General features: G+C 35.6%; 1 pseudogene; it reads right to left on the reverse strand.

Moving 5' to 3' along the window:
- LOC124372011 overlaps positions 1 to 4171 on the reverse strand; it is a 36213-nt pseudogene extending 32042 nt beyond the window's left edge.
- Positions 4172 to 16464: the final 12293 nt, after the last annotated feature.

Below are 16464 nucleotides of genomic sequence, written 5' to 3' on the forward strand. Positions count from 1 at the left end.
TTTTCTAGGAAAGGTTTATGTCCAGATCAATGCCCAAGAATTTTGCATTACCACATAGTTTTATTTTCTGGCCCTGGAAAATTACGTCCTTATTATAACCCTCATTTAATTGTGCCATTTGAAAATTCAGTAGTTGAGTTTTCTCTTGATTTAATTTCAATCCATTAATCTCAATACAGAAAAAGCTTGATTTAATTTATTTTCCATTTGAAAGTGAGAGTCGGCTTTAATAACTCCGGTCGTGTGCCAGCTGCATATAATACAATTTTTAGGTAAATCATTAATGTATAGAAGAAAAAGAAGAGATCCCAAAATAGAACATTGAGGAACGCCCACATTAACTTCTTCCCATTGGAATCTAGATTTTACATTATTTTTTTAAATTTACAGTTATTTGATACCAATAAACTAAATAAGATTCAATCCACGGTATTTATCTATTTGAAAAACTGTATAATTTAAGCTTTTTTAAAAGGATATCATGGTTTCCTGAAATACATTCAGAGGTATTTCATCCCCCCCCCCCATATATCACTTTGACAACATCATCTGACATCAGATTACCAAAATTAAACTTAAAAATTGACATTCAGGACCAGAACATTTTTTTACAATTTTTTAAATAATTTATGAAATTTAGATTGTTTGGCTGTCTGAGCAGCTTACTAAGCTCTCTTTTTTAATGCTTGAATTTTAATTCCTTTTGCTATCCATTTTTTTATTTATGGTTTGTTTGGTTTTGTTAGCAGAGAATTTTGATAGAAACGGTTATTGAAATATATTTTAAAAGCAATCAAAGAAATTTGAACAGTTTTCAGCAAAAGTAAAGTCATTTGAAACATTCCATTTAATCTACTGCTAAATCTATAAAGAGTATTTTTAGAAAAAATCTGTGTTTTTACTCCAAGTTTTGTATTTTCATTCTCTGAAGATCTTCAGAAATATCTACATAAAGAATGCCCTGTAATCCGACAGACCCAATTCCAAATTCTTTGTTTGAGATTCAAAGGATGATTTAAATTAAAAATATTATCAATGCATGAATTTGTATTAAATGTAACCCAAGTTGGTGATGAAAAGTGTGTTTAAAACCGTACAATTCAATCAGAGAAAGGAATTTCAATTTCTGTTGTGGTTTATTTGTTGTTTCCATTACATCTACATAAAAGTCTGATACAATATAAACATTGTTTACGTGGTTTTCTTTACCTAAAAGTTTTAACAAAGCCTCAAGCTTATTTTTAAATAGTTTTAAATTTGAATCTTTTGGCACTCTATAAATAGAAATAATAATTATAAGATTTTTTAAATTAATTATTTCTATGTATAAAGCTTTAAAAACTGAATCCAAATTATAAATGCACAAATCTTCTCCGATTTTAAATTCACAATTATTTTTCAAAATAATACATGTGCCACCATGATCACTTCTATCTCTACAATAGAAATGTGCCAGAGTATAATTGAAAACTATTTAAAATGGTAACACTATCCCTACTCAACCAATGTTCATTTAAGTGAATAATTTGAATTCTGTAAAATTATTTCTGACTCTATTTTTTTTATGAAGTACTCCTCCTTGGATATTTAAATGTAATAGCCAATTATATTTCTGATCAATTTTTGGCTTCCCTGCAAATAGGCTAAACATTAATTCTTAAATTTTGATTTAATTATTTTTATGATAGGAGTGAAATTTATTACAAAAACTAAACAGAACTTATCTAAATCTAAAAGTTATTTATATATGTTTGATTGGAGGTTCGTTTTTAAGTCTACCAAGCCGTCTTCTTTCTTATTTACTAGACGAGTCTGGGTCGAAGTAGGGGGACTGTCCACACTCCATATCCTGTCCACCAGCAGATGAATGGTTATAGATGCCACCCTCAATCGACTCTTACAGCTTCAACATAAACTCCTGATGTGAAAATCCACGCCTTAACTCTATGATACCAGGTCAAAGCACACAATATTTACTGAAGCACCAGTTTCTTGATGGAATGCCACTATGTTCTTGGCAAATTGTTCACGCAGAATCATATCTCTCACACAGCCATTGTGGAGCAGATCAGTTTTTTAAGCTCATGGGCCTTTAAGTCCTGAGTCAGTTGGGTGAATGTATCATTGTAGTCCTCAATTGTGGGTTTTGCATAATACGCTGCTTTTGCGTAATTAGGCTGCATATACAGGCCCCTCCCTGGCTCACCTTTTGACAGGTAAGTTTGTCTGATTTGAGGTCTGAAAGATGTGGCCTACCAATATGTTTCTGAAATACAAAAACTACACCAGCTGCTGTGTAGCTGTTGTATTTAAGAAAAACATCCTTCGAGACAGTACCCAAATTCAAGCTTAGATCACGTAAGGGCTTGTAAAGGTTTTCTTTAACATTGATACTACTAGCAACATACACCTAATGTAAACCTACTTATATCGTGTTATAACATTCCACAGCGTAATATTTTTTTATTCCTAGCGTCATTGCTCAGTCACATAAAATCACCTCAGCCGTTACTGGTTGCTGAGTAACCTATCACCAGAAAGTCCTTTTGAAAACACCAAATCATTCAAGCCTTTTGTTACTGAAATAACAGCATCTCAGTAATAGGTTACTACTGATTAACCTGTTACAAACATAAATCTCCATCTGTAGTAACCCCAAGTACAATGCCAATGTACATGTGTTACATGTTGTCTTGAGGTGTCAAATATGTTTATCCTTCAAAAAATTAAAAAGTAAGTCAATTTTACTCTTTTGTTATATATTATAAATACACATTGCCTAGATAGTATTTTATTCGTCGTAAATTTATTACTTTTTAAGATATAAAAAACAACCACACTATACAGTGATTTGAAATAGCCTTCCTATAACGTAATTTAGTTTAATTAGTTATATTACGGATTCGTTAATCATGAATATAGGTGATTCGATAATCAAGAATATCTTTTTCGATTGTTGTGGTGGGCCGCTTATTATACTATCTGGGTAGAGTACGATAAGCAGAACCGGTTTTTTATATTGATTAGTACAATCATCAATACTTAATATTCATTTATCAAATATGCATATCAACGAATCACAATTATATTTTAAATTAAAATAATTAATAGGGCCTATTATCTTATAAATAATAAATGAGCTCTAATAATCAGACAAACAATTAGAACTGGAAATAGGAAACTCATAGCCTAAATAACAATGAAATGATAAAAACATAAAAAACATTTATAACAGGAAATATGAAATATGCGTAATTATTTATGTTTTCTCCTAGGTAGCAATGATTTAAATCGCTTTCGAGAAATTAGTGTAGCATCTTCTCTGGAAAAACGTACTTCTCTTCTGTACAAATACAGAGATGATCTGCAAGCAGGTCAGCTGATATACCACCTTTTAAACGTTATTTCACGGTTCTCCACGAGCTTTCGACTGTCTGTTATTATCTATAAAAGAAAATGTGTTTATTATATGAAAAAGTGTTTATAGTTAATATAAGTTACTTATTGCTCAAAAATCAGAATCGGTTGGTTATATCAAAAGTTATAATTAAATTATATCGTTTGTCAATATCAATATAAGAAACCGGGTCTGCTTATCGTACCCTACCATACTATCTGATTATATTATTAATATAGTCACTGTAGTTTAAATACTTACTTGACTAGAAGTTCCAAGAACACAACATTGCTGCAACAACCAATAAACACAGATGCTATTCCAGCAAATACACCCATTATGACAATATCTTTAAATCAAATGTATGAATAGCTTCCTCACTGACTTCTTTTACTTTTAAAGAGTAGAGCTAATCTGTAAACAAAGCAGTAGAAACCATCACTTTTAACAAATTAATAAAACTATATACGTTCTAACAATTTCTTACACTCAAACTGTATGAGACTGTGATTATGATTTTAATAATTTATGATAGCGGGAAATAACCTCGAAACACTGGTAAACAAGCAGACGATGCGTCGATATAAAACAGTATATCAGCTAAAACTACTTAGAATGCGTTTCAACAACGCATTCTAACGTAAATCGAAACGAGCAACATATATATGCCTAATCATAATCCACTCACACTTCCTCAAGTGTTTAATTACTGTATATTTCAATGTTTAAAACATAAATAAATAAATCAAACTATGACGTGTGAATTACGACATAGGAGCCTTAGTAAAAAAAAGTAAACTGGTGGCCCAATCACATTTGAATATGGTGGTCCAATAGTAAGACAACACTCAACGCCTGTTTTAGAACAGCTGATACAGCATTTATTTTCTTTCGTTTCCATAGACTAATGAAATAAATAGACTATTAAGCAGGGTCCACACTATGCCGGGGTAGGCCGGGCGGGCTGACCCGGGTGGGCTAAGCGGGCGGGTACGTTCGGGCCGGCCCGACGTCTACACCGAAAACGAAACCGACCGGGTTATTTCTACCTACATAGTTTCAACACCCAGACTGGTGACTTCGTTTGAAGAGTACTTTTTAGAAGTTTTTTTTTAAAGTGTCCTTAAAGTGTTTTTAGTGTTTTCAAAATGATTACCGACTATGACGTCGCTATGTCAGCCATGGCTGTGGTGATACTCGCTTTAAATCAGGGCCCAAAAAGACGTCAAAGAAGATTTTGGATTCGCCCGAGCCTTAGGAGAGGACGGCAGCTGTTACAGGACTAGCGAATTAATGAAAGATTTAATGTTGGATGAAGAAGACCCGTTGAATTTGGAATACCGAAATGACGTTGGTTTCACCAACTTTTTCCGAATGCAGCGATCGGACTTTCAAATGCTACTCAACAAGGTTGGACCCAAAATATCAAAAAAGAATACCTCTTATAGAGATGCTATTCCAGCAAGCGAACGATTAGCTGTCACTCTGCGCTTCATTGCGACTGGTGATTCGTACCACTCACTAATGTATGTTTTGAAGATCTCCAAACAATGTATCTCTAAAATCGTACCTGAAGTTTGTGACGCCATTGTAGAGGCCCTTCAAGACTACATTAAGGTAAGGAAAATTGAAAAAATTTAATTTAAAACAGTACTTTTATTGACATAATTAAAAATAATTGAGTACAAAAGTTAAAAACTATTGAGGGAAGGGGTCCATATTGGACAGTTCTGAATTAGTGGATGCCGGGGATGCCGATTGCGAATACGATGAAATTGACGACGGTAATGAGGAATATCCAGACGTCGAAAACCATTGAGATGTTGAATTGGTCATGTTGTCAGTGAAGAATGGTGGTTGCGTTTGAGTGGGCGTCTGGGGGAATGAAAGCACCATTGGATTGGCCGGTCCAGAGTTTTTGCCGTGTATTAACTTGTGGCACATTGTACCCATGCTGATGTTCAAGATATCCCATTTCAGCTTCAAATAATAATTGGTTGATCTTAATTCTGCACAACTAACCTGGTTCGGGGCGAAGGAAGCTTTCTCAGTTTAATTGCTATCTGTTCACCGTACAATTAATATTCATCATCGATGTTCGCTCTTTTTGATTGAAGAGATCTCATGACGTTCAGAGCCTCATCCAGTGCATTGGAAGAACCGGGACTATCCACTAATCGACGTCTTGCAGATTTGCTTTTTGGTGCCTTTGGAGATTTGAATGGTTTTTTGGTTCCGGCAACCTCTGAAGGGGAAAGCGTTGATGCTTGTTTTGTCTTCAGAATTTTGGGGGATGAACAACTTGGCTGTCATCGTTAATGCCTTCTTCTTGACTGTCTTTGTGGTCCATCTTCCTGAAAATATAAATACTAAAATAAATACTAAAAAAAGGCGTACCGGCAGCTAGCTGTCGGAAAAAGTGCATTTCTTTTAGTGCATAATTTGAGCCGTTGATTTTTGAAAGTGAGACAACTCCATTTTTTTGTTATTGCTGGATATTTCTTAATGATTTGCATTTGATGGGCATTAAACTATTCACAAGCACTAATAACTTTGATTTTTTTTGAGGTTTTTTGAGGTGCACTAATAAATAAATATACAAAGAAAAAATTCGCTAAAAAATATAACTAATTTTTCTTTTACTTTCATTTTTCAGATGCCTCAGAGTGAAGCAGAGTGGAATGAAATCGCCCAGGTATTTGAGGAAAAGTGGAACTTTCCAAACTGCATCGGTGCTATCGACGGCAAACATATCGCTTTAGTAGCACCTTTTCATTCAGGCTCTGAGTTTTTTAACTACAAGGGATTTTTTTAGCATAGTTTTGATGGCTGTGGTGGACGCCAATTACAATTTTTATATATGTAAAATGTGGGTTGTAAAGGGAGAAATCTCCGATGGAGGCGTTTTCAATAATACATTTTTCAAGAAAGCTCTAGAAGAAAACTCTCTACATTTACCTCCCCCACGGGCATTGCCAGGAAGGACAACCCTAACCCATTTGTGTTAGTTGCAGACGACGCGTTCCGTCTTTCACCAAATATTATGAAACCGTACTCTGGAATACATGACAAAGGATCTAAGAGAACGATATTTGGTTATGGACTCAGCAGGGCTCGAAGATTTTCTGAGAATGCCTTTGGAGTGCTGTCTGCTTGCTTTCGTGTATTCCGATCTCCAATGGCATTACAACCTGAAGCTGCAACGAAAGTTACTCTGGCTGCTGTTTACCTACACAATTTTTTACGCAAAAAACCTCCTCAAAATCAGTTTACACCCCTAGAGGAATGTTCGATAGCGAATCTACGGAAGATGGGGAAGTTACGTTAGGATTATGGAGGCGTGATGCTTCTTCATCTTTACGTTCCCTTTCTGGAGTTCCCAGAAGAAGTACAACTTTGGCTCAATCAGTAAGAGATGAATTTGCCGATTTTTTTATTTCTCCACAGGGTGAAGTGATTCCAACACAACCATTAAAAACATATTATATTGGAAAGTGAACTTAGTTTTTTAGCAGCGACGTAACTAGGGGGGGGCACGCGGGGCATGTGCCCCGGGCGCAAGTTGTTGGGGGGGCGCCAACACGGCTCAACAGATTTTTCTAATAAAAATTGTTGAAATATTTTTTTAATGCGAGGTGTGTTGCAAAAGAAAATCATTATATTTATTATTTTTATTTGATTTAAGTCTAAGAAAAATGCAAAGTGAAATGATGAAATGCTATCTGACTATTTACGAATCATGTTTACGGTCTGCATGAACTTGTACAGAAACGAGTATGGGCACACTGTGTTATCTGTGGAATGACTCACTAGGACGGCGCGGCGTCAGCACTTCCTTTCCCCTCCCGGCTCCCAACCCGCAGCTCCCCCATCCCTCTCACCGCACCAACACATGCCACATTGCCACAAACACAACACATCGATGCTCGCTGGCCTGACCTTGACTAACAGACTAACTGCGTATGTTGTGCAGTTGTGCACTACTATTGTTGACAATAGTTCATACTTCTACTTCATTATATACATCATCAGTGGTTCGGTTCACGTAAAGTGGTTGCGGAGCTGTTTCTTTGAGTGTTACTAGCAATATTATTTTCGTCGTGTTTGTGAATATTTAGTCATGTCGAAAAAAACTGTCTGGTGCGGAAAATCGCAAAAGAGCTAAAGAGAGAAAAAAAGAAGCACATCAATCCTCGTCTCTTCTATCATCATGGCTAAATGAAACAAACAGTAAAGGTAGGTAAGATAGATATACAGTACTTTGTTACTTTGTATTTATTAACTAATACAGATTAATGATTTAACTTATTGAAACCTTAAAAATATTATCATAATTAACTTTTCTGTAACTGTAGCAGCGTACTATTGATATGAATCTGTGTTTAAAAAAATATATAATTGAACACAGGGTTTAAGCTTTCTTCTTCTTAAGCTATTTCTTAGAAACGCTAACAAGCAGCAAATCTAGTCATCGTCACACTTGAAGACGACATTTCGCTTTAACCAAGAACTAAGAACGTCATAATTTATTTAAAAAAAAATAGTATAGTAGGAGATGCTTTGTCGGCAGTATTGTTTAATTTAGCGTTTAAAACTATGCTTTTAGATAAATACGGCACAATTTAAACAGCTAAGTTCTACCCACAAATTGACAAATATACCAATAATATTATTTTATCGAATGAAGGTAACTCGAATTTTTTATTTTTTCAGATGAAATCAGCTGTAGTACAAGTACGACTTTTGAAGATGGAGGGTCATCAGCTGATGCAGTCCAAGACGTGTTTTCAACTAATGCTAATCTTGGTACGGAAAATCTTCAGCTGGAAGAACTTCCAGTTGTACCAACGGTCACCCAGGATGACGTTCGAGGGTGAAGAGATCGAGATGTTTCAACCGGAGCAAAAGTATAATAATGGTACGTCTACGAGTTTGACAACTGATCCAACCATGGTGAGTCTACTAAATCTATTGATCTAAAAGATCCGGGGAAGGTGGCCTAATACCATTTCGGATGCAGACAGATGTTTTTCGTATCGAAGATTATTGAATGAAGGGAAAATAGAACCTGATCTTAACAATACTTTAAGAGATGGGAGACAGTTGACTAAAGAGTGGTTTACAAAAATTATGCCTAATGGCTTAAAAGTACATCGAACATGGCTAGTCTATAGCAAATCAAACAATTCCTTGTATTGTATCCCATGCAAACTTTTTTCGCACACTGAACATCAACATCCACATAAGATTTCTGCTTTAGCCAAAGATGAAGGGTTCACTCAGTGGAAGAAATTGAGTGAACGGATTCCTGAGCATGAGAACTCCTTAAATCACAAACAGTGCTTTTGTGCTTGGAAAAATTTAGAATCTAGTTTAAGTAAACGTTCTGGCATTGACAAAGAACTACAAGACATGATTGCACTTGAAGAGGCACACACTGGAAGGGTGTTTTGTATGCTATCATTGATGTAATCTTACACCTAGCAAAAGATGGCAGCCCATTACGAGGCTCCAATGAAAACCTGGATTTCAGTGACCCTAGATGCGGTAGGTTTTTGAACACTATTGAACTAGTATCTCATTACCATGCACCTCTGAAAGAGCACATTCTTCGCCATAAAAAGGCCAAGTCAGTTACTTTTCGCCGCTCATCCAGAATGAATTTTTAGACATTATTGCAGGAAAAGTCAGAGAAAACATATTTTGTGACATCAAGGCTTCAAAATACTTTTCAATTATGTTTGACTGTACTCCCGACGTAAGTCATTTGGAGCAAATGTCTCAAGTCCTTCGTTATGTGAAAATCACCGAAACAGGGTCCGGAGGTAGTGGTAGTGGAGAGTTTTATTGATTTTGTAAAAGTTGGTGAAAAAAACTGGATTGGGTCTTTCGCAAGAAATTTCAGAGAAAATCAAAAAAGATGGCTTAGATTTGAAGAAACTGCCGGGGCCAGTGCTATGACAATGGTTCGAATATGGCTGGCAAATACAAAGGCGTCCAATCTAGGATTCTTGCCGAAAAACAACCTGGCTTATTTTGTGCCTTGCGCGGCTCATTCCTTAAATTTAGTAGGTGCAAAATGCTGCTAGTATGTCAGGGGAGGTTACAGTCATACTTTGGAACTCTTAACTGCTTGTACAATTTTTTTGCTTCCTCGACCAATAGATGGGAGGTTTTATTAAAACATGTCCCTCTATCTCTAAAACTACAAAGTAACACCAGATGTCGACTAAGAGGGAAGCTGTACAAGTTATATACAAGCATCTAGGTAAAATTATAAATGCTTTAAATGACCTCAGAACCAGCCTAACTACCTCAGATGAAACAAAACTGACTGAAGCAAGCTAATCTTTTGAAAAATGTCAAGCAGTTTGAGTTTATAGTTCTCTCCTGTTTTTGGTACAAGCAATTGACCCGCATTGACATTGTGAACAAGCTCCTACAAGTGGAGAATATCACCATACATAGATCGGCCAAACACATCAGTCGATTGATCTCTGAACTAGACTCGGAAAGGGCAAACTATTCAAACGCTGCAATGAAAGAAGCCAAAGAAATGGCAAACAAATCTTGGCCTTGATCCTCATTTCAAAGTAGTTCGAAAGAGAAGAAAAAAGCGCATGTTTGATGAGAATGCCGAAGATGAAGCACCCTGAATTCTCAGAAGAGAAGAAATTTCAACAGCAGCTATTAGAAATCGTCGATCGCATTCTTTGTGAACTCAGAGAAAGATTCAACTCTATTCAAAACATAAATCATTTGTTTGGTTTTCTCAACGGAGCTAGCTTTGGAACAATGAGTGGGGATGACCTAAAGGCTAAAGCAATTGAATTAGGCCTCCAAATATAAAGAAGACTTGGACAAAGACGAATTGGCAACTGAAGTGGAAAGTTTCAAATACCATGGTTTGGATTTAGTACCAAATATCCAAACAGCCAATTCGATTGATCTTCTGAAATTTTTGTGTGTGAACAAAATGGAGGATGTATATCCAAACATAATGACTGCCTTACGGATCTTCTTGACAATTCCGGTTTCAGTGGCTTCGAATGAAAGAAGTTTTAGGTAAACTTAAAATAATAAAAAATTATTTACGGAATTTGACAGGGCAACAGAGGCTGACAAACCTAGGGATTATTTCCATTGAGCACCAGGTAGCCTCAAAACTATGCTTCAGTGAGATTGTCAGTACATTTGCTGCAAGAAAAGCCCGAAAAGTTAAATTCTAAGAACAATTAAATGTTTAAATCAATATTTTTACATAATTTACTATCATAAGTGTTTTAGTATAAATGGTGTTGTTTTGAAATAAACTATTTGTTTTTTGAAAATACGTATTCTATTATTTACCAAATATATTTAGGCCTATATACTTTGAACTTGAGGTTGAGTATTTTAAGATCAAGATTCAAGATAGTATTAATGTAGCGTACCCCGGTACCGATGGACACACCACACCACACTTTTTAAGAGGAGTTATAAGGAATTAGTTTCAGTTCAATTGGTGGGGGGGGAGGGGCGCCAAAATAGGTGTTTGCCCCGGGTGGCTGAATAACCTAGTTACGTCGCTGGTTTTTAGCATAGTTGTTAAAAAAAATTAAATAAATAGAAATTACAAACTTACCTCTTTTTTTCTTTGTGTGCTATCCTGAGTATTCCTCGGTTTATTTTTATCGCCCAAAAAATTCATCGGGTTGGTAAGCGAACCATTTACTAACGTACGGCTCATCAGCGCCACTCCCCTGTTCTTTTTCGTTTCAGCTTCTTTCTTTTTTTCCCTCCAAAAAATGGCTGGTTAAATTTTTTCCATTTGCGCTCAATTTCATTTTTATCCACTCCAAAAGACACAGCAATCTCTGTGAGACTGTCGTGTCTTTGGTTTTTTAATTATTTTGGGAATCTGAACTATCCCATAGAAGACGACGTTCTCTATATAAGTCTATTAACACTAAAACTTGTTCGTCATTCCCACTCCATCACTTAAAATGAAACAATAAAAAAAAACCCTACTTAAACAAACTGAGTCGAAAATAAAATAATTCGTCTAGTTCGGTCGGAGGTTTAATTGTAACTGAAGCCGCTCGGCACGTCCTCACTCTATCTTTTTGTTCGGCTCGGCTCGGCTTCCTTTGATCTGTACCTACTTTATGCGGGTTGGGATCGGCACGGCCCGGGCCGGCATTTTCTAACCCGGCAAAGCCGCCCGGGGCGTCTACATCAACGCGGCTTAGGCCGCCCGGGTCAGCCCGCCCGGCCTACCCCCGGCATAGTGTGGACCCTGCTTTAGTAATACAAATAGTACAAAATTCCAATAATAACGTTTCAAATTTGATTCAACTAAATAAGACCATAACATAAAAATAAAATGGATTGTAACCATTCTAAACCAACTACATACAAATAAAACATGTCCCATATTAATGGGACAGTTGTTTAGCAGCCACCAAACAGAACTAGATTTACCGAAAAAAAATGTCTACCAATGGAGTAATATAATATGTACTGTGTTACATTAGTCTATGGAAATTAAAAAAATATCAACTGTATCATTTTCAGCATCGACTATACTCTCACTTTTTTTTCTCCTTTGCCTAAAAGGCGGTCTGGTTTAAATAACCATGAGACCTCGATGTACACTATTGTCTATTTGTTCATCATAGTTTTGATTGTTATAATACATACACCTAATCATCATCCATTCACATACATACACACATCACAGATCTTATTTACAAAAAAATATAACAGCACAAAGGTAAAAAATGGATTTTGTCTTCTCTGTCAGGGGCCAATCAAGCAGTATCCTCCTAACCCGAAAGGGTGGGCCACGGATAGAAGAACCCTGGGATTGGTTTCACATATATGTTTTAAAAAGTGTTAGTACCTATTGTTGATATTTTTTATAGTCTTTTATTGATGGAAAATAAAAATTTATTTATTTCTATATAAATTTGGTGATCCTCCATGCTCATAATTTCTCTTAAGCCTGTAGAAAAATTTTGACTGAGTGTTTTGGTCTTTTTTAACCATTTCTCTCTTTCACAATAATATTTCGGACATTTCATTAAAATGTGTTCTAGCGTTTCATCTGAACCTAATGTACAATTTAGGCATAGTGGAGTGAAATAACATTTAATTCTATGTAAGCAGGTGTTTACATTCGCATGGCCTAACCTAATTCTAACTGTATTTACAATTTTCATCTCTAGTATAGTTTGTTGCCTTAAACCATGGTTCCCTTGAAAAGGCTTTTTTTACACTTATGTACCATTGTGCTTTGTTACTTGTATTAAGACTATTTGTCATTGTCCTTATATTCCTTGTATTCTGATACGATTTGAAATCTGCCATGGTTGTGTAAAATTCTCTAACATTATTTACATTGTGAGTTGAGGACTTGGCTAATTTATCAACAACTTCATTACCTCTTATTCCTATATGTCCTGGGACCCATTGTATAATGTACGTATTCGTGTTATTGTCTAGTATTTCTTTAATTGTGTTTAATATTATGTCATTATCTTTTACCATGCCAAACTTTGTATTTTCAATAGCTTTGATAACGGATTGGCAGTCAGAGCATATAACTACCTCAGTGTTCTTCAGTGATTGGGTGTGCTGTACAGCTTTATAGATAGCGTATACTTCAGCTGTGTAGCTTGAAGTAATATTGTTAAGTTTAAAATTTAGTCTGCCATCAGATGAAGGTATTTTAGCCAACTTACGAAGGAGATGGACACCTGTTAACTATAGCCACTACAAAAAAGCTCATTATGAAGCAAAACAAATCATAGTCACAAAGCTAAACCATCTGCATGGCATTCACTATGCGAAAGATTAAATTATAATAATAACTCTAAAAAAATGGCAAATGATAAATGGACTAAGGCAAGGAAAGAATGCTTCAAATAGTTTTTCGAAAAGTATTTAGCAAATAACAAGGACCTAAGCTATAAATTCATGAAAACTATCTCCCCAGATTATGTTCCATAAAAATCAGAAACTGACCTCCCCCATCTTCATGAAAAATAGTAATAAATCACCAACTTGAGGGTGAATTCAAAGAAATCGAACTGGAACATGCCATCAAATCTAGGTCCCAAGTCCACCGCCCCTGGATTGGATGGTATTAACTATTTAATCTTAAGAATGTTGCCCCCTTCAGCCAAAACCCTTCTGCTAATTGTCTTTAACAACATTTGGCAGGGAAAGAGCATCCCGGAATACCTGGAAAACATAAAGGTAATAGGTATATTAAAACCAACAAAAGATAGGACATCTGAAAACTCATATAAGCCTATCTCATTAATATCCTGTATTATGAAAATATTCAATTTAATGATTAAATACCGCCTAGAATTGGTTTACCACTAAGAACAAACTTATTCATGACAACCAATTTGGTTTCAAAAAGAAAGAGTGGAAGCAATGACTTCCTGCTGACCCTGATAACCGAAGCTCAGGTAAGCCTTACAAACGATAGGACTGCAGTTTATTGCAAACCCCTGGACCTAAGTAGCGCCTATGACTCAGTCTCCATATCAACACTTGCAAGTAAGTTATATGTTTTAGGAATCCCAGCAAAATTTATAATGCACATTTTTAAATGGTTTTAGTTGTAGAAGGTTGACCTTCATCAGCAATCAGGGTACCTTCATCAAAACTGCATATAGAGGCCCCAGGGGTGTGTGCTCAGTCCAATATTATTTTCACTGTATACTGCAGACATCGGTAGGTATATGCCAAGACAGGTACAACCTGTACTGTACGCAGATGACATAACCCTAATCTGTAGTCATAAAGAGCTAGACATTAGTGCAGCTGGGATCCAAGAAGCCTTGTCCAGCCTTGAACAAAACCTGTTAAAGGTATCGCTTAATATAAATCCAAGAAAGTGTAAAATTATCATAATAAGTAGAAGGAAAGAAATCATAAATCCCACATTGACTGTTGACAATCAAGTCATTTCTGTAGTTAATAGCCATAAGATCTTAGTTATTATAATCGATAATAAATTTAAACTTTAAGGAGCACATCCAATCACTGAGTAAGCAAATCCCTAAAAGACCTTGACATCCTGAGGTCACTGGCTTGTGGGAGGCTAGGTGTCCACCCGCAGCTTCTAACAAAGGTATATAAAAGTGTAATTAGATCTAAGCTGGAGAATGGTTGCTTTATTTTTGGTCATGCCCCAAAAGTCAACCTTAAAAGCCTACAAATAGTCCAAAACCATGCTTTAAGATGCATTCTCGGAGCTATGAAATCTTCCCCAACTAATACTCTGCATGCAGAGGCAGCATTACCTCCCTCTCCCTTACATATAAGGAGAGAATTTTTAACAGAGAAAATATTGTTAAAAACATTAAGTAATCCACAACACCCATGCTATGTGAATATAAGATATTTACATGCAGTAGCATATCATCATAAGTATTGGGTCAAAAAAACCAAACCTCTATACATGGAACTGGTGAAACACAGTAGATAATCTGGCGAATCTAAACAATATTGCAGTAAGTGATTCAAATCTTTTGGAATTCGTTGATAGCCCCTACTGCTTAAGAACTTAAAAATATCATTTGAACTAGAGATTGATGACACAGTTGGGAAAAAATCATTACTCCCCACCAGAAGCCATTAAAGTATTATTTCTAGAATTAATGAGAAAGAAATATAAAAACTATCTAAGAATTTACACTGATGGCTCACGAAGCAAGGATGGCGCAGGCTCTGCCGTGTATATACAGGACTTAAAAATAGAAAATGCAAATATAAACTTCCAAACCAGGCATCCAGCTATTCCGCAGAACTGTTATGCCATAAAGAAAAGCTGTTTGAAATAGCAAAACGAACAAAATTATGATAACATTGTAGTATGTTCTGACTCAAAAGCTGCTATACTAGCCATAAAGGCAGCAAGTTCAGGAGATTATGAAGAAAATCTAGCACCAGCTACATTGTATTACAATCTGCATGATGAGAGGTAATAAATACTTCACTTTTCAATGGTACCAATCATGTGGGGATAGGTCCAAATGAGCATGTAGATAGGCTGGCAAAAGAGGCAACCCAAGCAGGTGAAGAACCAACAGATTTTTAAGTGTCATTGGAAGATTTTGTTGGCGCAATTAAACAATCACTACTTGCCCCTGATAGCCCCTCCCCATGGTATAATAATTACAAACTGAGTAGAAATAAAATAGTAACGATATAAATAGACTAAAGAATTGGACATGCTTGGGTTAATGAAACCCTATTTAAGATAAATTGTTATTTTACTCCGTTATGCCTCAAATGCAATGCAGGTTTCCATAGAAAGTCTTCAACATTTAATCCTTGATTGTTGTGCAATATAACGAATTCAGACATGAATTGCTCACTAAACTGAAAGCGAAGAAATAGATCCACCTATATAATTGAAAGATCTTTTAACGAGCTTTGATATGGAAATAATACTGGAAATTGTAAGTTTTCTTAAATCTATAAATAAGGTAATATAAAAAAAAAACTGGTCATACATACAAGAATGTTTATCGAGATTCCATGCTCAAAGTACACAGAACCTGCTGAAATTCAGCAAACAAGAAGAAAGAAAGAAAGTCTGGTGTCAGTACATGGAATATAAATCGCAGCTCCTGTGCCATTATCTGTTTTAGACCTATCTGTATAAATAATAAATTTTTCTTTGTAGGTTATGTTTACCATTTCTTGCCATTCATTTTGTAATAAGACATTATTAACGTTTTTATCTACTTTTCTTTTATTTACTAGAATATTGCAGTTTACATTAAAGTTAATTAGCTCTAAGGGTAGTATTAATTCATGTGCAGCTGTAAAGTTTGACATAATGGTTTTCAATTGGGTTGATGTGCTGTGCTGTGTTCATTGTTGAAAATATGTACAATGTTTTTTCTTTTTTCTCCAGTAAGGGTGATTATCTATTATCATATGTAGATAACTTAAGTTTTCATATCCTGGATGGTTGGGGTGAGTCATAATTTTATAAACAATTCTCTCTGCAAGTGTTATTATTCTTATGTTTAAGGGAATTACCGCACATTCCGCTT

Source organism: Homalodisca vitripennis, unplaced genomic scaffold, assembly GCF_021130785.1.
Source record: "Homalodisca vitripennis isolate AUS2020 unplaced genomic scaffold, UT_GWSS_2.1 ScUCBcl_2389;HRSCAF=7099, whole genome shotgun sequence".
Taxonomy (NCBI): domain Eukaryota; kingdom Metazoa; phylum Arthropoda; class Insecta; order Hemiptera; family Cicadellidae; genus Homalodisca; species Homalodisca vitripennis.